The sequence below is a fragment of the Rhinichthys klamathensis genome, unplaced genomic scaffold (assembly GCF_029890125.1).
Source record: "Rhinichthys klamathensis goyatoka isolate OS25496 unplaced genomic scaffold, OSU_Roscu_1.1 h1tg000184l_1, whole genome shotgun sequence".
NCBI lineage: Eukaryota > Metazoa > Chordata > Actinopteri > Cypriniformes > Leuciscidae > Rhinichthys > Rhinichthys klamathensis.
In genome coordinates, this window is record NW_026606712.1 from 2,316,898 (window position 1) to 2,339,255 (window position 22,358).

Sequence of the window (22,358 nt, forward strand, 5' to 3'; positions counted from 1 at the left end):
CAATATGTTGAATTGCAAAGCCATAATTCAGATTTAAAGCAAATTACCTGTGGGATCCCCCAGGGGTCAGTGTTGGGTCCAATGTTGTTCAATTTGTACATAAATAATGTATGGGAGGTGTCAAAAACACTTTAAACCATTTTATTTGCTGATGACACTAATTTAATCTGTTCTGGGGATAATCTGGAGCAACTCTTGGATACAGTGGAAAATGAATTAAAAAAGATGAAGAGCTGGTTTGATGCAAATAAACTAACACTGAATTTAAGTAAAAATAAATTTAAAATTTTTTGGTAATCGTGACACAACTTTAAACAAAAAAAATATGATAAATGATATTGAAATAGAAAGGGTAAATGAACTAAAATTACTGGGAGTAATAATCGATGAAAAATTATGTTGGAAGCCACATATACACTATATTAAGGCCAAAATATCAAAATCAATTGCTATATTGTATAAAATCAACTACCTATTAAATCAACAAACATTGTACACGTTGTATTGTTCCTTCATACTTCCATACATTACTTACTGTCTGAAAGTATGGGGAAACACTTACAAAACCAAAACTGAATCTATATTTATCCTTCAAAAGAGAGCCTTAAGAATTCTAAATAAAACCACTTATAGAGCACCAACTACTCCACTGTTTATTAAATTAAAAGCACTACAATTTAGAGATATTGTTGACTTCAAAATTGCACAAATCATGTATAAAATAAATAATCAACAGTTATCGAACAGTATTCAAGGGTTGTTCCAGATTAGAGAGAGCAAACATCACTTAAGAGGAACATTTGTTTTAAAAAATAAATTTATAAGAACAAATTCTAAATTTCACTGCATCACAACCAAAGGAGTGAATGTATGGAACAGCTGCAAGGAAGAGATGAAATCAGGTTCAACAATGAGTCAATTTAAAGGTCTATTTAAACTGAAGATATTAAATGGATACAAAAAGGACTCGAGGTGATAGTATTGTACACAGGTTCCTTGGTCTACATATTTAGTTTGGTATGGAGATGTTATTATTTGATTTGCTATAGATAGATGGAAATGAACGAGAAGCATCAATTTGTTTTGTATTTAATCAAAAGATAAAGATAGAGATAGGGGGTAGGACTTGAAAAGTTTGTTATGAACTTCTTCCTACTCCTTTTTGAACATGGGAAATTCTAATTTGAATTATTTACAATAATTTTGGAAGATTGTGCTGAGAAGTACATGATTTTATGTAACCGTTATTTAAAATTTATATATGTATGCATGTCTGTATATATTTATTTTTATTTTTTATTTTTTATTACATGTTCAAAATAAAATTTGAGAAAAAAAAAAAACAGATTTTGTGGCTGGTGACAATAATTGTTGGTGCTTTTTGTCTGTCTTCTACTTTAAAAAAAAAGAAGAAGAAAAAAAGATCAATGGAGTGATGCATTCATGTATTTATCAAGAGACTTACATATTCGAGGCCTGGAGGAGTCTTTCGAGATAAGAAACACGAGTCATGACTCTCTGAAGTTATATGAAAGTGTTTAAGTGAGACTTTAATTGAATATGCTTATGATTCTGTCAATTGAGTTGCGCAGTGATAAGCAATAGGAGTAAAGTTTAAAAGCAGATGCGGATCGAGGCTGGGCAGTGTTCAGAAGTGGTGCGAGCCTCTTGTATAGGTTAATTGATTGCATTTTTCAGTCAAAAGAAAAGTCTATTCACAGATAAGGCATTTTTAATGATTTCAACCCCCGAACCCTTATTAGCATAGGCTTTACATACAACTTATGAAATCCAATTATCAATGTAGAAGTATATAATTTGCACATTTTCTCTATAATTAGTGTTCTGAAATAGGCTCTAAGTGATGGGCTCTGTCTCTGGAGTGAGAAGGTTAAAGACCTTTTAGCACTATTGCTGATTTCAATCTATATATGTGATTTTCATCTCAGCCAAAGTGGATTTAGCACCTTCTTTCTCATTGCAGGACTTCACGCCGTCTTCCCTTATGTCTCCCAGGACACAGTCATCAAAAACTCTTCACCTAAATCGATTCATTTGAAATTATAACCCTGGACATTTTTGATGAGGATCAGTCAATTATTCATTCATAGTGGTGGTCTCTGTCTCCATTTCAAGGTCATGAATGTTTGCTGGACAAATGAACCTCGACACAATAGGTTCCAGCTCTAGGGATTGTCATACACTCAAGCATTTCCATTTCACAGCTGATTTCCTCAGTCTTCTTGGAGAGATTGCCAGCTTGTTCACCCCCAAATATCCTCTGCGTTTTCTGAGGGGGAGTCAAAACCGTGGCCAGCTCGGATGGTGAATTTGTACTGCTCAATATGGTCTTCTCATTAGGACCAGCAATTTGGCTGCACACACCCTCCAGCGCTTCAGTACTTACTTCCACTCTCACGTTTCCCGCTCGGAGGCCTTTCACTCTCAAGCAATTGTATGTAATTTTCCAATGATCAACATAGTAATCACACAAACAGGCCTGATCTATGAGAAGATCTATATGCTCGCCGAGACTGCGGTTCTGTCCTGCACAAGGGAAATAGAGTGAGAGCTGCCCCCCGTGTAGACCAAGGAGCTTGTTTTCACTCAGCAGGGGTGGGGTGGTGGCTCCTCGACGGGGATGGGAATTTTTCTACTGTCAGTGGGGGTTTTGTTGAAGTGCAATTACTGGCGAACAGAAGCTTCGACTGCCTACTCCCCAGGTAGCTGCTCACAAGCAGAGAGACAGGAGCTTTGCCTGGCTCTAATCAAACTCCATACAGTTGTACAGTAGTTGAGAAACGAGGAAATTGTTCTTCACTTCTATTTCTGACATATGTCTGCCGTAAAAGCGGACTAAAAAAAATAACAAAAGCTTTTTTGTGGCTTTAGATGCTGCTTTTGTTGAGGATGTCAAGAAAACGGCTCATCCGATGAACTGAATGGGAAGAGCAGTGATTTCGTGTAGAGTATCTGAAAAGACACTCAAGTCTCTGAAGACTTGTCTCCTGACGGCGAATAAATGACTCTCATATCTCACGCACCTGGTAAAAGGAGCGTTCCAACAGAGAGGGCGACGTGGCATGTGTGAAGTTGTATTAAGAATGGCAGCCGGCAGTTGCTGGTGACAAGAGAGGCTTATTGAGGGCAAAATAAACAGCTGGTTGTGTGAAGGGAGAAAAAATAGAGAGGAAAAAGTGTCTCAATTGAAGTCTATGTGTAGGAAAACACCGGAATTATGTAACCGAAGATGGACTTGTGGCATGGCCGGTGTCTGAATCTTGCATGATGTTGTTATGTCTGTCAACCATGACTGTCAGGGGACAACATATATGCTTTGAGTCTAATGCCTTCTGACAATTTTGCTACATCTCTTCATTTGCTCTGGTGCTGAGCATATGTCAGCTGTCCCACAGCACCACTGGACAAGAACACTTGTCGGGAGCATTTTTCATTTAGAACCATGAAAAATTAAAGATCAAAGAAACTCTTCACAAGGTTCTACATGTTAGGGTAAATACGATCTAGACTGATGGATGGATAGATAATTGAAGCGAACTACTTTTTTAATTATTGTATTGGGCTGATATCAATAATCACACTAAATGCTAAACTGTCCTCTTTCATGTACTGTATGGAAGTCCACTACATTTTACTAAATTAGTTAATTTGGATTGGATGATTCAATAGATCAGTTAGATGTCTCTGATATATGTCTCATTTTTCTTTTTCTTCCTCTTTTTTTTCCCTCTACATGTTTTCTAGTATTTTTTTTTATAATGGATTTGAATAGTTTAAGTTTAAGAAAGTTGGGGTGGAACAAGCTTAAAACAATAACTATATTGTATATAATCTATACCTAAATATCATTTTAAAAGGAGCCCAAAAAAATTATGATGACATGGAAAAAGTTTCCAAGACATTTTGTGACCTTAATATAATAAAAAAAGTTTGTTTTAATAAGTTTGAATAAAAAGCAACCCCTGGGACATACAGTAAAATTCATTGAATATGAAGAATCTGCCACATCTCATCTGACAGTTTAAAAAGATTATTGCCCCTTCAACATAGTTAGCTACTTTTTGGTGTGTTCATTGACTTAAATTAAGAGTAGCTTATAGCTGTTCGAAGTTTCTTCAACTAGACTGACAGATTTTTACTTTATACAAAGCTCAAATTAAGCCTATTTATTCTACGTTCTTCTTTGCTTCTTACATGGTAGGATTTCCGAAATAATAAATAAAAACCTATGGAAGAGTGAGTCATGTAAAGTGAGTAGGGTTGACTGAACAAGTTAGATTAGCCACAGGGGAAAACTCACAAAATACCTCCAGCTGAAGGAGGTCATTGAAGAATTTGCAAACCATGGTGTAAGACTGATGATCCTCTGTCCCGGGGGCAGCCACTGTGAAGGGACCTGACAGTGCATTAATATCTACATGGCTCGGATCTGTTCTTGTGAAAGGCTGAGAGCACAGGCGTGGGTGGAGTGGAGACTGGGCGGACTGCTGGGTATGACTGAGCAATGTGGGGACAGGAGTGGGCAAAACTTCAGAAACTCTAGAAGTAATGATTTTTTACCATCATCTTGTGAGGACTGCTCTGGCCTGGTTTTCCTTTTTTCAGAATAAAGGTGAGAAAACAATCTTGAGCAGAATTAACAAATAACACAAGTTTAGAGATCATTATTAATCCCCCTGATTTACTTTAATCTTATACAGCGGTAGCAAAAACTTTAAGACTACAACTAAAAATGTAATATTTAAAAATAATATATATATATATATATATATATTTAAATTATGGCATTCATGATAATTTTCTACTTTTAATTCAAGTATACTAATAATATTATTTGTAATGACAATGTGTGTATTCACTTAGAATGTTCTCAGAGTTTTGAACCGCACTCCATATGAAACCAGAAGCTCTGTGAAATATGAAAGGTTTATTTTAGTCACAAAGCATGAAAACTCACCCTCAGGGTTTTCAAGCTCATTTTGATTCTGCTCCACCATTGTACATGTTGTAGGAGGTGAGGAGGTGAGCTGCTATACGACAGCTTGTACACCTTATCCATGGAGGAAAGCCAAACAAAAAACAACAACTTTGCATTGGGATTGGTAGGGATGGCTGCCGCGAAACAGTCGTTCCGAAGCTTTGCGAGATCCCGAAGTGCAGATGTTTCAAAACACTGATTCGAAGCGTGATTCAAAACACCCATGTCACGTGACTATGGCCAAACGAAGCCTCAAAGTGTTTCACTAAGTGTTTCATCAGGTGTGATCCGCCGAATCAGCGTTTGATTGACACGGTCGGAAACAGACCACACAATCGCACATCTGTATAAAAGTGAAATCAACGCATATTGACCTCGTGGGTTTTTGTGAGAGGAGTTTGATTTTGAGATGGCGGATTTTTGGTGATAGGCCTATAGTGCGATTTGTTTAGTTATATTTAGGCTTACATTTAAATTTACACAACACATTGACTGATAGGCTAGAGACACAGAGTATACATATAGTGACACATTAATAGATACATAGATATAAATATATATAGACAGCTAGATTAATAGATAGATAGATACATATATAGATAGATTAAAGATAGGCTACATATATAAATACATAGATTATAGATACATATTATACACTCATCGGCCACTTTATTAGGTACACCTGTCCAACTGCTCATTAACACTTAATTTCTAAGCAGCCAATCACATGGCGGCAACTCAGTGCATTTAGGCATGTAGACATGGTCAAGACAATCTCCTGCAGTTCAAACCGAGCATCAGTATGGGGAAGAAAGGTGATTTGAGTGACTTTGAACGTGGCATGATTGTTGGTGCCAGAAGGGCTGGTCTGAGTATTTCAGAAACTGCTAATCTACTGGGATTTTCACGCACAACCATCTCTAGGGTTTACAGAGAATGGTCCGAAAAAGAAAAAACATCCAGTGAGCGGCAGTTCTGTGGGCGGAAATGCCTTGTTGATGCCAGAGGTCAGAGGAGAATGGCCAGACTGGTTCGAGCTGATAGAAGGGCAACAGTGACTGAAATAACCACTCGTTACAACCGAGGTATGCAGCAAAGCATTTGTGAAGCCACAACACGCACAACCTTGAGGCGGATGGGCTACAACAGCAGAAGACTCCACCGGGTACCACTCATCTCCACTACAAATAGGAAAAAGAGGCTACAATTTGCAAGAGCTCACCAAAATTGAACAGTTGAAGACTGGAAAAATGTTGCCTGGTCTGATGAGTCTCGATTTCTGTTGAGACATTCAGATGTTAGAGTCAGAATTTGGCGTAAACAGAATGAGAACATGGAACCATCATGCCTTGTTACCACTGTGCAGGCTGGTGGTGGTGGTGTAATGGTGTGGGGGATGTTTTCCTGGCACACTTTAGGCCCCTTAGTGCCAATTGGGCATCGTTTAAATGCCACGGCCTACCTGAGCATTGTTTCTGACCATGTCCATCCCTTTATGACCACCATGTACCCATCCTCTGATGGCTACTTCCTCCATGTCACAAAGCTCTAATCATTTCAAATTGGTTTCTTGAACATGACAATGAGTTCACTGTACTAAAATGGCCTCCACAGTCACCAGATCTCAACCCAATAGAGCATCTTTGGGATGTGGTGGAACGGGAGATTCGCATCATGGATGTGCAGCCGACAAATCTGCGGCAACTGTGTGATGCCATCATGTCAATATGGACCAAACTCCCTGAGGAATGCTTCCAGCACCTTGTTGAATCTATGCCACGAAGAATTGAGGCAGTTCTGAAGGCAAAAGGGGGTCCAACCCGTTACTAGCATGGGGTACCTAATAAAGTGGCCGGTGAGTGTATATACATATCTAAATACATAGATAGATTGTAGATACATATATCTAATTACATAGATAGATTAGAGATACATATCTAGATAGATTTGGATAGATAGATAAAATGGAGGCTCCCCAGAAGAGATGCCGTACATCTGTGGTGTGGGAGCATTTCCATTTAGAAACCCCAAATAAAGTGAGATGTGTGTATCGTGATCGCTAGCTCGCCTACTGCAACAATACATGATCCAGTAGAAACACAGGACAGTTTATGGGAACTTTTTGATATCCATCAAACCCAGATGATACACAATGCTACAGCTGATGCCACAGTGGAAGTGAAAAAATACATCAACGATGCGTATTTGCCCAGAACTCATCATGATCCACTAACTTACTGGAAAGAGAGAGCAGTAATCTTTCCTCATTTGTATGTCCTAGCTAAAAAAATATCTTTGCATGCCAGCAACAAGTGTCCCTTGTGAGAGGATTTTTTCAAAGGCTGGAGAAATTATCTGTAAAAAAAGAAAGTCCTTCCACAGCAGAGAAATTTATATTTTTGAATAAAAATATGTAAAAAAGTGAGACATTGTGGCTTGATTTATTTTATTAATATTCATTTTGCAGGACCAAAATAACATTATGCACAGTGAGGAGCCTATAGGTTACAAGATTCACATATTAGAAAAGTACAATAATAAAAAAACCAACAAATTTTCATGGCTCGTCAAGGTTGTTTCAGATCAACACCTGCAAGTGACCACTAGGTGTCACAGTGGAGACGGGTGTCGGATTGTTTCGAAGCCTCGAAACAATATGGACCATTTGGTTCAACTGTTTCATTGCTTCACGAAGCCTCGATCTGCCCATCACTAGGGATTGGTGATACAGGAAGGCCCTATATACAGTATGCTTCACAAATACTATTTATTTGTGGTCCCTTTCTAAGAGTTTTTAATGGGGCTGCATGGGGGGAAAGCACCACTTTAAGTAAGTTTTGCCTCATCTGGGTAAACAGCACAGCAATTAACTTATGCACGTCTAGATGAGGTGAGACACTGATGTGCAAAAGCCTGATTAATTGTGATTCACAGCAGCCCGGTGCTGCTTAAATCTTTAAATCTGAAGGGTTTAAAGCCAGTAAATGGAGTAGATGCACCCTGAGGCTGTAGATCACAGGTGGTTGATTTGGAGGGTTGATAAGGTACCTCATCACACTTGATGGCAAAGCAAGCGTAAAATGAACTGTGCACCCAGTGTCACAAAGGTATTTCAGAGAGGCAGTCATGCACATTGGCGTTTCTCTGTTTTATCTGTAAACTCTCAAGATTTTACAGCCTGGGCTCTAAGAAGAATTGTGATGGAGAGGATGGGAAAGTTTGATTTAAAATGATCAATACCTACAATTGTCACAGACAGTGAAGAGTCAGACAGGTGAGTTACAATTTAACAGTGATTTATTAGGAACAGAAGCACGGAGGCCAGCAGATGTAATTGGTAAGTAAGAATGCAATGAAGATATGTCGGATGGAACTTAGCTGATGAATAATTAGAACTGTCCTTTACAGATGGAAGTCTATGGAGAGAGTCTCTGGTGATGGCAGAACGGGAGTCAGAGGTAAGTGTTGAGGTAGAGTCTAGGTATAGACGAGACCAAACCATCCTCGTTGGGGAAGGGGATGAGAATGTTTTATAGGAAGCAGGTGATGAGGTGCAGGTGTTGTGAATCAGTAATCAGGGGAGAGTGGGCGGAGTTGCAGGTCTGGTGGAGCCCTGACAACAATACTGATGCTGTGAGAGGGGCACATACAAATACAGACCAAACAATTAGGGATTAAACTAATGATTTTTATTATTTATATAGCATGCAAAATAATGTGTCATGAGTTTGCTGTCATATGAGTAAAAAAAAAAAAGAACTTTGTTAGAAAATACTATTGTAGATCATATACCTATTTCTGTAATAGTTAAAGGGATACTCCACCCAAAAATGAAAATTCTGTCATCATTTACTTACCCTCAAGTTGTTGCAAACCTCTATGAGTTTATTTCTTCTGCTGAACACAAAGCAAGTTATTTTGAAGAACGATTGGAACTTTGGCACCATTGACTTCCATAGTATTTTTTTTTCTACTATGGAAGTCAATGGTGCCAAACAACTGTTTGGCTCCAATCGTTCTTCAAAATATCTTCTTTTGTGTTCAGCAGAAGAAAGAAACTCAGGTTTGCAACAACTTGAGGGTGAGTAAATGATGACAGAATTTTCATTTTTGGGTGGAGTATCCCTTTAATACATATCTGCTGAAACCAGTACTTCTGGTCTTGTAGTCTTGCCAGATTGGTTTGGTTTTGACAGGCAAACCATGTTAGGCTGGTTTAAGTTTTCTTTTTTTTATGTTTTTATATTATATTATATTATATTCTTAAAGGTGCTCTAAGCGATGTCATGCGTTTTTTAGGCCAAAACTTTTTTTGTCACATACAGCAAACATCTCCTCTCTATCCGCTAGCTGCCTGTCCCCTGAACACACTGTAAAAAAACGCGGTCTCTGCAGACACCCCAGGCTCCACAAACGGCAACAAAAACAAACTGGGCTTACCCGCACCACGAAACATAACAAACTGTTCCAGCCAATGACCGACAAGAAGGGTTTGGGGGGTTAGTGTACGGATGAGGAGGAGGGAGGGTCTAGCTAGCCTCCATTTTGTTTGACAATAGTTCGAACGTCAACAAGAAGTGACGTCACCCAGGATCGCTTAGAGAACTTTTAAAACGGCAACAGCTGGAGTGACAGCTAAACCGAAAAACCCTTCTGAAAAATACCCCCAAGGATTCCCGAGAGGGGGGAGAATGAGAATCCCAACCGGACAGACTTTCAGGCTATGACACAAGCAAATGCACAACAGACAATGAGCACAGTTTGTATCTGCGGCAAGGTTTGCAAAAACCCGACAGGTCTGAAGATCCATCAGACAAAGATGGCCTGCCTTAAGGGTGGACGAATGCAGCAACGCACAGGGGTAGTAGCCAGTACCTCAGTTTCTGGAGTGCCGGTTGCAAAACCTGGTCAGACGGAGGAGGAGCAAGGCCCGGAGTCACACCACAGTGCCCGGAACCTCTAAGCTGCACCAGCCTCTTCTCAAAGCAAAAAGCCAGAACAGCGTCAGGTGAAGTGGCCTGCCGCTAACAAGAAGGATTGGCACCAGTTAGATGAGGACCTCAATAAGATCTTGGAGTCGACATGCAAGGGGAATGTTGAACAGAAACTCCCTACCATATGCACCCTCACAATGGGTATAGGCGCAGAGCGGTTTGGCATCACAGAAAAGTGTGGCACAACTACTCAATCACAACCAAACCGGCGAGAGGTAAAGATCAGCCAGCTCAGACAAAGATCTACGATCCCTGAAACGTCAGTACAAGGCAGCAAAGGAGGAGGAGAAAACGGCCCTGGCAGAGCTCAGAGAGATTGTAAGGAAGAGTCTCACCACACGCAGGCGGGCCGAGTGGCACAAAAAAAAGGGGAAGGAGCGAGCCCGCAAGCGTAAGGCATTTATCTCAAACCCCTTTGGCTTCACTAAGAGACTCCTGCGGCAGAAGAAAAGCGGCAACCTCACGTGCTCGGCGGAGGAAATGAACCACCACCTCAGTATCACATTCAGTGACTCTGCTAGGGAGCAAAACCTCGGCCCCTGCGAGAAGCTCATCGAACCTCCAGAACCAGCGGCCCAGTTCAACATCTCCAGGCCCACCTTGAAAGAAGTGAAGGATGCGGTAATGGTAGCAAGATCAAGTTCCGCTCCTGGTCCCAGCAGAATACCTTATAGGGTCTATAAACAGTGCCCAAGGCTCCTTGTTCGACTCTGGAAAATCCTGAAGGTGCTTTGGCAGAGAGGGAAGGTGGCTTCCCAATGGAGATCAGCCGAGGGGATCTGGATACCCAAAGAAGAGAATGCAAGTACCATTGAGCAGTTTCGCATAATCTTGCTGCTCTGTGTCGAAGGGAAAATCTTCTTCAAGATCGTGTCACAACGGCTAATGGAGTTCCTCTTAAAGAATGGGTATTTAGACACCTCAGTGCAAAAGGGGGAGTCCCAGGAGTACCTGGATGCTTAGAGCACATAGGAGTGGTGAGCCAGTTGATCCGGGAGGCAAAGGAGAACAGAGGAGACCTTGCCGTACTCTGGCTGGATTTTACCAATGCCTACGGGTCTATTCCCCACAAGCTGGTCAAAGAAGCACTGTCAAGACATCATGTGCCAGAGACGATCCGCAACCTTATTCTGGACTACTACAGCAGTTTCAGATTGAGAGTTTCATCATGAGCAGTAACATCTTCCTGGCAACGGCTAGAGAAGGGTATTATCACCGGCTGTACAATCTCCGTACCTCTCTTCTCTCTAGCCATGAACAAGATCGTCAAATCAGCAGAGGTGGAATGTAGAGGCCCCATGTCTAGATCTGGTACTCGGCAGCCACCCATAAGAGCCTTCATGGATGACCTTACTGTGACAGCAGCTTCAGTTCCCGGGTGCAGATGGCTTCTTCAGGGGCTCCAACGCCTCATCCTATGGGCAAGGATGAGTTTTAAGCCAGCCAAGTCCAGGTCCCTGGTTTTAAAGAAAGGCAAAGTGGCCGATCGGTTCCGTTTTACCTTGGAGGGGACAATAATTCCTTCAGTAACAGAAAGACCAGTCAAGAGCTTGGGGAAGATCTTTGACAGCTCCCTGAAGGATACAACCGCTCTCCAACAAACCAGAAACGACATGACGAACTGGCTCACGGCAGTCGACAAGTCGGGGCTTCTAGGAAAGTACAAAACCTGGATGTACCAACACGGAATCCTGCCAAGGCTTCTCTGGCCCCTTCTCGTACACAAGGTACCCATGACAACGGTAGAAGCACTGGAGAGAACCATCAGTCAGTTCCTCAGGAGATGGTTAGGACTCCCACAGTCCCTGAGTAACATCGCCCTCTATGGCCATTCCACCAAGCTGCAACTTCCCATCAGCAGCTTGTCCGAGGAATTCAAGGTCACACGTGCCCGGGAGGTCATGATGTACCGAGATTCCTCCGATGTCAAAGTCTACTCAGCTGGAATCTGTGTTAAGACGGGAAGGAAGTGGAAGGCACAGGAAGTGGTGGACAGAGCGGAGGCTCAGCTGAGGCATGGTGTCTTGGTTGGCAACGTGGCAGTGGGACGTGCAGGCCTGGGCAGTTTCCCTAAGCCACGCTATGACAAAGCAAGAGGGAGGGGAAGTGTCAGTTGGTGCAGGACGAGGTGCAGGCAGAGGTGGAGGAGGACCGCATGACCAAGATGGTCGGTATGAAACAGCAAGGCGCCTGGACTAGGTGGGAGAACGCCGAGCAGCACAAGATCACCTGGGCAGAGCTGTGGAGATCTGAACCACAGCGCATCAAGTACCAGATCCGTTCGGTGTACAATCTTCTACCTAGCCCATCCAACCTACACCGGTGGGGCCTGGTAGACTCACCAACATGCCAACTGTGCCAAAGGAGTGGCACACTGGAGCACATCCTCAGCTGCTGTCCAAAGGCTTTGGGGGACGGGCGGTATCGCTGGCGACATGACCAGGTCCTCAGGGCTCTTGCGGATACTATCACCACAGCAATTCAGAGCAGTAAGAGTCAGCAGCCCTCCAAGCAAACCATCTCCTTTGTCAGAGCTGGGGAGAAGGCAAATCAGCAGCCATGCTCCCCAGGCGGGCTCCTCGTCAATGCAAGAGACTGGCACCTTCAAGTGGACCTTGGAAGGCAGCTCAAGTTCCCAAATCACATCACGGCCACTTCACTCCGCCCAGACGTGGTGATTACATCGGAGTCAACCAGGCAGGTGGTCATAGTGGAGCTTACTGTCCCCTGGGAAGACAGATTGGAGGAGGCAAATGAGCGCAAGAGAGCCAAGTATGCGGAGCTGGTGGAGGAGTGCAGGAGCGGCGGCTGGAAAACACGCAGTGAGCCAGTGGAGGTCGGCTGCCGGGGCTTTGCAGGACAGTCGTTACCCCGAACACTCAAACTCCTTGGAGTTAAAGAACAACTGTGCAGGCGAGCCGTAAAGAACATCTCTGAGGCTGCCGAAAAAGCCTCACGATGGCTGTGGATCAGGAGGGGGGATCCGTGGAGTAGCATGCCACTTGGACACAGGCCGGGGACTGATCACCCCCGGCAGGGTCGCCCGGGCGAGGGTGTCTGTTGATTAAAGACCCGAAACACCTTTTGACCTTTTTCTTTGATAGTGTCACAGTCACCACCTAGTTGTCTTCGTCTCTGTCATTATCATCGTCTCTGTCACTGTCATCGTCACTGTCATGTGTTAGTCCCCGTCTGCACTACAGTTCCCAGCATCCTCCTTGGCCCACACCTGCACCTCCTTCACCATTACCCGCACCTACCAGCCATCATCATCACCACTCACCGTCTTCAGCTGTTGTCCTCATCATTCCTCTGTGTTTTTTCTTAAGTTCCTCTCATGTCAGTGTTGGTTATTGTTTGTGGTTAGTGCACATGTCTGTGTCTCACATTCTGTTTTGCATCTTGGATTATCGTGTTTTGGAAATTAAATAATTTCATTTTTTGTATCTCGTTGCTTTCATCGTCCTTTTGAGAACCTAAACGTTACAGATAGTACTTGGTATCTGATAAAAAAAGAAAATTTGTGGTAATTTGTGATGGAACAGTGATCAGCTTGAATAATTTTTTTAATGGAACATTTACAACCCACACACCCTCTTGTAGGAACAAAGTGATCCTGCAAAGAACTAATATACCACTGATTTTCCTGAGTCAAGGAGGTTACTGATTAGTTAAATGCCTTCTGGATGTGTTACCTTAAACATAGTCTTGAGGGCTAGAGATGGGGCTGATTGAAATGCACGGCTTTTATCCTCCTCCTCTCTTTCCATCTCCCTTCACACCTCTCTTATATTCTCCATATGAATCTCAAGGAAGACAGTGAAACTTTTAGCTATCTGATGTCAATTTTATCGGTTCACTTTTTCATCCCTTAAGGTTTATTTGGAGAGGATTCACAGGCACCATTTCACTGAAAATCGCTAGAAATTGCTCATGTGCAATCACATCTCAGGGACGGAGATTTCCTGATTGCCCAAACCAAGTGGCTCATTCCAAGAACATGAGATTGTATCATCATGGAGAAAAAAGTGGCAAATTCAGTTCTAAAGTTATTAATCCTCAGATGTCCCTTTTCACAGCACAGCTCGGGGAGAGAACACATTTGGCTCTATTTACCTGTCAGGAATATCAGAAAGCACAATTATCACTGTCGTATCTGAACAGAAACAAGCGCACTGAAAGTGATCCGGTTAATGCAGAAGCTCTTATGTAGCTGTTCAATCACACATATCCTGGCCATGTGGCGGAATTTCTTTTTTTGGAATTTATAGAGTAAAAATTAGTTGGTGGTGAACAGTCTCAGGTGTGGGTTTTATTTTTTAACAAATTACAGTCATGCTTCTAAACATGTAGTCTTGCGTAGCCAGACCTTTAGACTGATGGCAGAAGGTCTGGACTCTATCGCAGATTTCATTGCCCAAGAGGACATTTGACTGACATGTAAAGCAACAAATCACAGTTCGTTTTGTTTAGCGTCATATTTAGGGGCATGAAAATGTAAAGTCGATGTCCAAACGATAACAGACCGACGTGCATCTAATAAATTATTCATTCAAGAACGTTGTGCAAGTTTACTGCAACATTGGAGCCTCAAACTTCACATACTTCTGAAAATCCAATGTTTAGTTGATCCTGATAAGCGCTCATTGTCACAGTTGTAAACACAACAGCTTGCTTCTTCCACGAGGTGGACACATGAATCCTGTAGAATTCAACCAATCAGATGATGACTTCGAATTCATGAAGTGTTTCCAGTTAAGTGTGCCATATGCATCAGACGTTAAGCCAATGGTCCGTGGGCGGACCAACTAAACATGAGACTACTAAATACGTCGTAGACCTAATAAAAACAAAACAAACAAAAAAACATACATGACTAACAAGTTGCTCTTTGTTGCTTACTTATTTGTGAAATGTGGCAATTTCTAAGAGAAAATTGTTTCTACACCTATTTCTTTGGCCAATTGTTAGCCATTTATATTTTTCAAAAATGCAACAACTTTTAAATAAATTCACATTTGAGTTATGACTGTGTATAATTTGTGTTGTAGGACAAAACCTGAAAGTCTATTCAAGTAATGTTAACCACAGCCCTTAATTTACACATACATTTAAATCAATATTCTAAAAAAAAAAAAAAAAAAAAAAAGAAGATACCCTTGGCTCGAAAATGATAATTTAGCTCGAAAGACTGAAAGCGAATATGAATATTAATGAGCTTTTTTTTTTCGTGATTGGAATAATATCCTTTGGCATACATATTCTTGCCAAAATAGTCAGATCCTGCCAGAGAACGTTAGCAGGGGGCGAGGAGCCCACACCTGGTCAGCAGAACGGGACCAAAACTGGTAGCGATGGGTGAAGCAAACATGAAGCGACAAATGACAGATGTTAAAGACCTTTAAAGAAGAAGCTACAATTAGAATAAATTAATAAATGAACAAATAATTTACTCAACACTTGCTAATTTGAGAGTTCCTTACAGAACTACCTCTTAAACTACCTCTTACGCTACCATTTCTCTTTGTTTTAAAGTGCCCCTATTATGGATTTTTGAAAACATCCTGCAAAGTTTTAAATCTGAAAGTGCACCGTATATAAAGTTATTGTCTTTCAAAATTAAGAGTCGACTCTGAGTCAATTAAATTAATCTTGCCCGCCCACTTATTGCGCACGCAGACACCAGGGAAAACTTGAACCCTCAAACATTTCAGCTGATTCCTGTGGATACTGGACAGCATCATGTTGAGAAGACGCTGTGCTCTACAATGTGAAGGTGTAAAGCCAGTTTTTTTTCACTGCCCAATGACGAGCATGTGAAGAATCAGTGGTTAAAATGAATCTTTACCACGATATCACAGCAGTGTAATCCTAACCTTTTGCTGTGTACCCTTTATTTTACTGACTGCTTCTCAAATCTCGGAGTTCAATGTAGGATTCGCAAACCGCTTGCTCTTAAAAGATGGTGTTCAAAATACTTGAGTTCCCTTTCGAGGGAACTCGCGATGCGTCATCGACGCTTTGGGAACGCCCCCAGCGTGAATGCGTCTGAGCATCAATGTCAACTAGTCCAATGGAAAGAATGAGCGTCACGGGCGGGTGACGTCATGACCAGGAAGGCATAAGAGCACATCCGGTGAAACGCGGCATTAGCTTCTGTGTCTCAGCAAGCGATCTGTGTCATTTTGTCTCTGTCTATTTACTGTTGTCTGTTGCGGAAAAGGATGGAAACTAAACAAGTGTACAAACAGTGTGCTTCTCCCTGCCCGCGTTATTTAACGGGTGGGGACACACACGAGCTTTGTGTCATTTGTTTGGGAGTGGAGCATGCGGTCTCAGCCTTCGAAGGGGCTGAGTGCCAGCATTGTGAGATGTTACCGCTTCGCATGCTCCGCTCTCGCCTGTCACTCTTTGATAAAGAGAGTGGGCAGGCTCGCGATCCGCAGGGATCAGGACCCGCGTCTGCCGAGGCAGCGCGGAGAATGCATTCCTGGGGATCGCAAAAGGATCTTTCGGAGGGGTTGGAGACGGGTCCGAGGGCTCTTTCTCCTTCCTTACTCGAAAGATCGGCGATGCCCCAGGCGGAACAGAATTTAGCCAGCTATCTTTCCCCTGGTCCCGCATCGTCTCTGAAAGCCTCGGCTTTGCCCACTAGACCGCTCAAAGCCACGTCGGTGTTAGTGGGCAAAGCTTATACGGCAGCAGGTCAAGCTGGAGCATGTCTGCATACTATGGCAGTGCTTCAGGCTTATCAAGCTGACCTGCTGGGGAATCTGGATAATAGTGAGGGAGTTAGTCATGACGATATTCGAGAACTTCGTCGGGCTACCGATCTTTCTCTCAGGGCTACTAAAGAGACCGCCAGAGCAATTGGGCGGTCTATGGCAGCTTTGGTAGCTACTGAGAGACATTTATGGTTGAATCTTTCGGAGATTAAAGAAAAAGATCGTGCTTTTTTGTTAGATGCTATGCTTGAACCTTCTGGTCTCTTTGGTGACGCAGTCCACACGGTCGTCGAGAGATTTCAGGAATCAAAGAAGCAAGTGGACGCTTTCAAAAAGTTTATCCCTCGCCGTGTCCAGCCCCCTGGGGCTGCTGGGCGTGAGCAGCCCCAGCCATCAAGCTCATCATATCGTGTGCATCAGAAAGAGAGTGTTGCGTCTCGTGCACCTCCACGTGGACACTGGAGACAGACGCAACCCTCTCAGCCGAAGTCTTCTAAGTCGAAGCCGGATCTGAGGACCGCTCTTCAGGCGAAGAAGACTTCGGCTCAGAAAAAAAAAAAAAGGTCCTGATGTTCATGCATCAGGCCTGTGAGGACAGCCCCGACCGAAATAGAGCGGTGTACACCTCATTATACGGTGCCCGTTCCATTTCGGGGTCCTCACGAGCCCGTTCTGCCAACCCTGCCACCCTCGGTGCTTCAGGGCGCAGCGGTCTCCAGCGAGTCGCTGATGCTATGCTGCGGCACAGCATCGGTTTCGCGCCCTCTGAGGGGGGCTTTAGAGCGGCCAGTTCAGGTAGTTCCTGCCATTATGTTTCAGGCTCCGGAATTGGCTGTCTCGATAACACCAGAGACCAGCCTCGAGAGGCTGGTTCCCTTAGTAAATTTTCTGGCAGCGTGGAAGCTTCTGCCGAATATTTCTCATTGGGTCCTGCAGATTGTAGAGAAAGGATACAGAATCCAGTTTGGTTCTCGTCCTCCTCGTTACAACGGGGTGCTGCCCACAGTGGTGCATCCCGAGCAGGCTCTGGTAATGGAGCAAGAGGTAAAGGCCCTGTTAGCAAAGGAAGCTATAGAACAGGTGTACTCACCCGACAGAGAGTCGGGTTTTACAGCCGTTATTTCATTGTTCCAAAAAAGGATGGGGGGTTGCGTCCCATTTTAGATCTTCGTCTGTTGAATCGTTCAGTACAGAAACTCAAGTTCAAGATGCTGACACTCAAACAGATCGTGACTCAAATCAGGTCCGAGGACTGGTTTGTCACGATAGATCTGAAGGACGCTTACTTCCATATTTCCATCCTCCCTCAGCACAGGAAGTTCCTAAGGTTTTCTTTCGGGGGCAAAGAATACCAATATCGGGTTCTTCCTTTCGGTCTAGCTTTATCACCCCGCACGTTCACGAAATGCGTGGATGCAGCTCTAGCCCCTCTCAGGCTTCAGGGCATACGTATTCTGAACTACATCGACGACTGGCTGATTCTGGCGGAATCAGAGCAGTTGGCGGTTCGGCACCGAGGTGTCGTTCTCGCTCATATGCAGATGTTGGGGTTGAGGCTCAATGCCAAGAAGAGTGTTCTTTCTCCAGTACAGAGAACCACTTTCCTTGGTGTGGTATGGGATTCAGTGACGATGCGGGCCACTCTATCGCCCGTTCGTGTAGCTGCTATCCTGACAGTCACCAAAGAGCTAAAGCTAGGCCAGTCACGCACTGTGAAACAGTTCGAGAGACTGTTGGGTCTCTTGGCGGCAGCGTCCAACGTGATACCTTTTGGCCTGCTGTACATGAGACCTTTACAGTGGTGGCTAAGGACCAGAGGGTTCTCCCCGAGGGGAAACCCACTTCGTATGATCAAGGTCACGCGGCGGTGCCTTCGTGCCTTAATTATATGGAGGAAACATTGGTTCTTAACCCAGGGTTCGGTATTGGGAGCTCTTTGCCATCGTGTTACGATCTCGACAGATGCTTACCTCACCGGCTGGGGAGCGGTAATGGAAGGCCGCTCGGTTCAGGGTCTGTGGAAAAGTCATCATCTTTCATGGCACATCAATTGCCTGGAGATGATGGCTGTCTTCAATGCGTTGAGACAGTTTCTCCCAGACCTGAGGGGCCATCATGTGCTTGTACGAACAGACAACACATCAGTGGTCTCTTATCTGAACCGTCAGGGGGGTCTGCGGTCGCGTCCGCTTTGCAAACTGGCGCACCAGATCCTCCTGTGGTCTCTGGGGAAGGTACTCTCCCTGAGGGCAGTGTATATTCCTGGGGACCAGATTATGGGGGCAGACATCCTGTCGAGGCAGGAGCTGAGGCCAGGGGACTGGAGCCTCCACCCCGAGGCGGTGGAGAAAATTTGGGAGTTTTACGGCCAAGCAGAGGTGGATCTGTTTGCGTCTCAGCATACGACGCACTGTCCACTTTGGTTCTCCCTTACTCACCCAGCCCCCCTGGGGCTGGATGCTATGGTGCAGACGTGGCCGAGGCTACGTCTGTACGCATTTCCCCCTGTTGCTCTGCTCCCAGGAGTTCTGGAACGAGTCCGCCAGTACGGAATAAGCCTACTGCTTGTATCACCACGCTGGCCGAGTCGGATCTGGTTTGCGGACCTGATCCATCTCTTAGACGGTCCTCCCTTGGAGATCCCGATCAGGAGAGACCTTCTGTCTCAGGCCGGGGGCACAATATTTCACCCTCGACCAGAGATTTGGAACCTGTGGGTTTGGCCTCTGAGGGGGCCCAACTCATAGAGAGTGGTCTCTCAGCTGAGGCTGCTGAGACCATCCTAAGCTCCAGAGCTCCAGCTACTAGGAAACTTTATGCGCTTAAATGGAGAGTTTTTTCTGTATGGTGTCACCGACATCAGTGGGATCCAGTTAACTGTTCTGTGAACACAGTACTCGAGTTCCTGCAGGAGCGCTTTACGTCAGGTCTATGTCCTTCCACGCTCAAGGTCTACGTGGCGGCCATTGCGGCTTACCACGCCCTGGTGGGGGGTACATCGTTGGGTCGAGACCCCCTGATTACACGTTTCCTTCGTGGCACATTGAGGCTGAGGCCTGCAACTCGCACTAAGGTGCCAGCTTGGGATCTTGCTATAGTACTAGAAGGCCTGTCTAGGGCTCCGTTCGAGCCCTTAGATTCGGTTTCAGAGAAATTTCTTACCCTCAAGACTATCTTTCTGCTAGCTATTTCTTCCCTTAAGAGAGTTGGAGACCTTCAGGCCCTTTCGGTTTCCCCCACCTGCCTTGAGTTTGCACCGGGGATGGTCAAGGCATTCTTATATCCGAAACAGGGATACGTCCCTAAGGTGCCGACCTTGATTCCGAGGCCTATTGTGCTGCAGGCTTTCTGTCCTCCTCCTTTTACATCTGCGGACCAGGAAAGGCTGAACCTCTTGTGTCCAGTGCGAGCACTGGATACTTATGTTCATCGGACATCTTCAATGAGGAAGTCCGACCAGTTATTTATTTGCTTTGGATCACCTAAGAAGGGTCTTCCTGCTTCTAAACAGACGGTTAGTAAGTGGATAGTCGAGGCTATTTCACTTGCATACGAGTACTCTGACCATCCGTGTCCCTTGGTGGTCAGAGCTCACTCTACGAGGGGTATGGCGGCCTCTAAAGCCTTGTTATTTGGGGTTTCTCTCCAAGACGTTTGTGATGCGGCAGGCTGGTCCTCACCGCTCACATTCGTCAGGTTTTACAGTTTGGACCTGGATGCTGCCCCAGGTTCTCAGGTGCTTAGTGCTTAGTTCCAACAGACTGACACTCAGGTACTTGGAATTCTGGCGTTTTGGGTATTCTCGTTCCCAAAGCGTCGATGACGCATCGCGAGTTCCCTCGAAAGGGAACGTCTCAGGTTACTACTGTAACCATAGTTCCCTGAGAAAGGGAACGAGACGATGCGTCACCCTGCCATACTTCCTGCATCCCTGTGATCGGCTTGCTTCGACTTTTTGAAGCTAATGCCGCGTTTCACCGGATGTGCTCTTATGCCTTCCTGGTCATGACGTCACCCGCCCGTGACGCTCATTCTTTCCATTGGACTAGTTGACATTGATGCTCAGACGCATTCACGCTGGGGGCGTTCCCAAAGCCTTTCTCAGGGAACTATGGTTACAGTAGTAACCTGAGACGTTTTATATTGTGTAGGTCTCCTGCTAACTGGTTAAGTCACATTATTACTGTCTAACTGAAATACTTCTGCTAATCAGTTGTGGGCCACTATTACCTAAAACTCTTGTCTATTAATGCAGATTGTCTGTCGTTCTCACTTCCACTCTGAGGAAAGATTAAGCATGGAGCAAGATTTGTTTTACCAACGTTTATGTTACATCAGTAATTCACGCTAGAGCTCGGCTAATGTATACACTGTTATTGATACAGTTTCCACATGTTCACCGCAATATACTAGAAAAATACTTGGTAAATAAATTAGTTCAAGTAAAATAATCGGTTTGTTGATGGACATGCACTTGTTAATTCTGATGGTGAGGAATTACAGTTGCAACATCTCATAATATACCTCAAACTGAGTAGTGTATCACTGAGAAACGTCCTGCTTGAGTCGTCTTTGCGATGGAGGTTAGTGTTGAATAACCAGTTCTTCCAATGTTTTATCATCAAACTCGCGCTCGGATTGATATGGTAAAATCAACGTCATCATTCGCTACTGTGTTTAGTTTACGGTGTAGGAACCCTCAGGACAGAGCTGACGTTGTTATGGCAATGGGCTTTTTTTTTTTGACGCGCGCTGTACGCGGTAGACCTATCACAACAGATGGAGCTTTCTGGCCAATCAGAGCAGAGTAGCTCGCGGAAAGGAGGGATTTGGAGAGATTGATTCATCTGATGAGTCGTTTGAGAATCATTGCAAAATCTGGTCATGTGCAAATGTATATTATGAGAAAATTAAAGTTTTTTTACCTTTGATGCATGTAAACCTGTTGTATGAGACTCCAAAACAACATTAGGAAACTTTAAAAAAGCATAATAGGGGCACTTTAACACTACAAACTGAATGGATTGTGCCACTGTACTCATGCAGCGATGCTTCTTCACTTTTATAGTTCAAGCCAGTGGGTAATGAATATCAATATTAAGATAAGAGAACATAAGGAGTGATTACAAGTCACAAAAGAGTGCTCTCTCTCTCTCTCTCTCTCTCTCTCTCTCTCTCTCTCTCTCTCTCTCTCTCTCTCTCTCTCTCTCTCTCTCTCTCTCTCTCTCTCTCTCTCTCTCTCTCTCTCTCTCTCTCTCTCTCTCTCTCTCTCTCTCTCTCTCTTGGCTGGCCCACATATTCATGTTCTCATAAGCACGTTTATGCAGATTACAATTTGTACCAAGCGAGAGAGAAAACAGGCTGATCAACAACTGCTTTCAAGTCTTTAGTACAAATCCCCAGCTCCATCCCCTCCAACTGTGTGTCTGGGAAAGAGAATGAGGAACAACGGCTTCTTCCATCGACGATGCCTTAATTTCCCTTTTTATCCTTTGCTGATGTGAGCAGAGCTCAAGAGGAAATGGTACTAAAACAATTTAAAAGCAGCTGCGACCAAACAAGGCATATTGAGGGGGCTATATGTTACATGTGCTCATATATGCCCCTACAATAATATTTTGGAGATGGACCACTCATTAG

At 44.0% G+C, this 22,358-nt stretch overlaps 1 pseudogene; it reads left to right on the top strand.

Annotated features, from left to right (window-relative positions):
* The first annotated feature begins 9,749 nt into the window (after positions 1-9,749).
* Positions 9,750-13,017, top strand: LOC130095041 (uncharacterized; annotated as a pseudogene).
* The last annotated feature ends 9,341 nt before the right edge of the window (positions 13,018-22,358 follow it).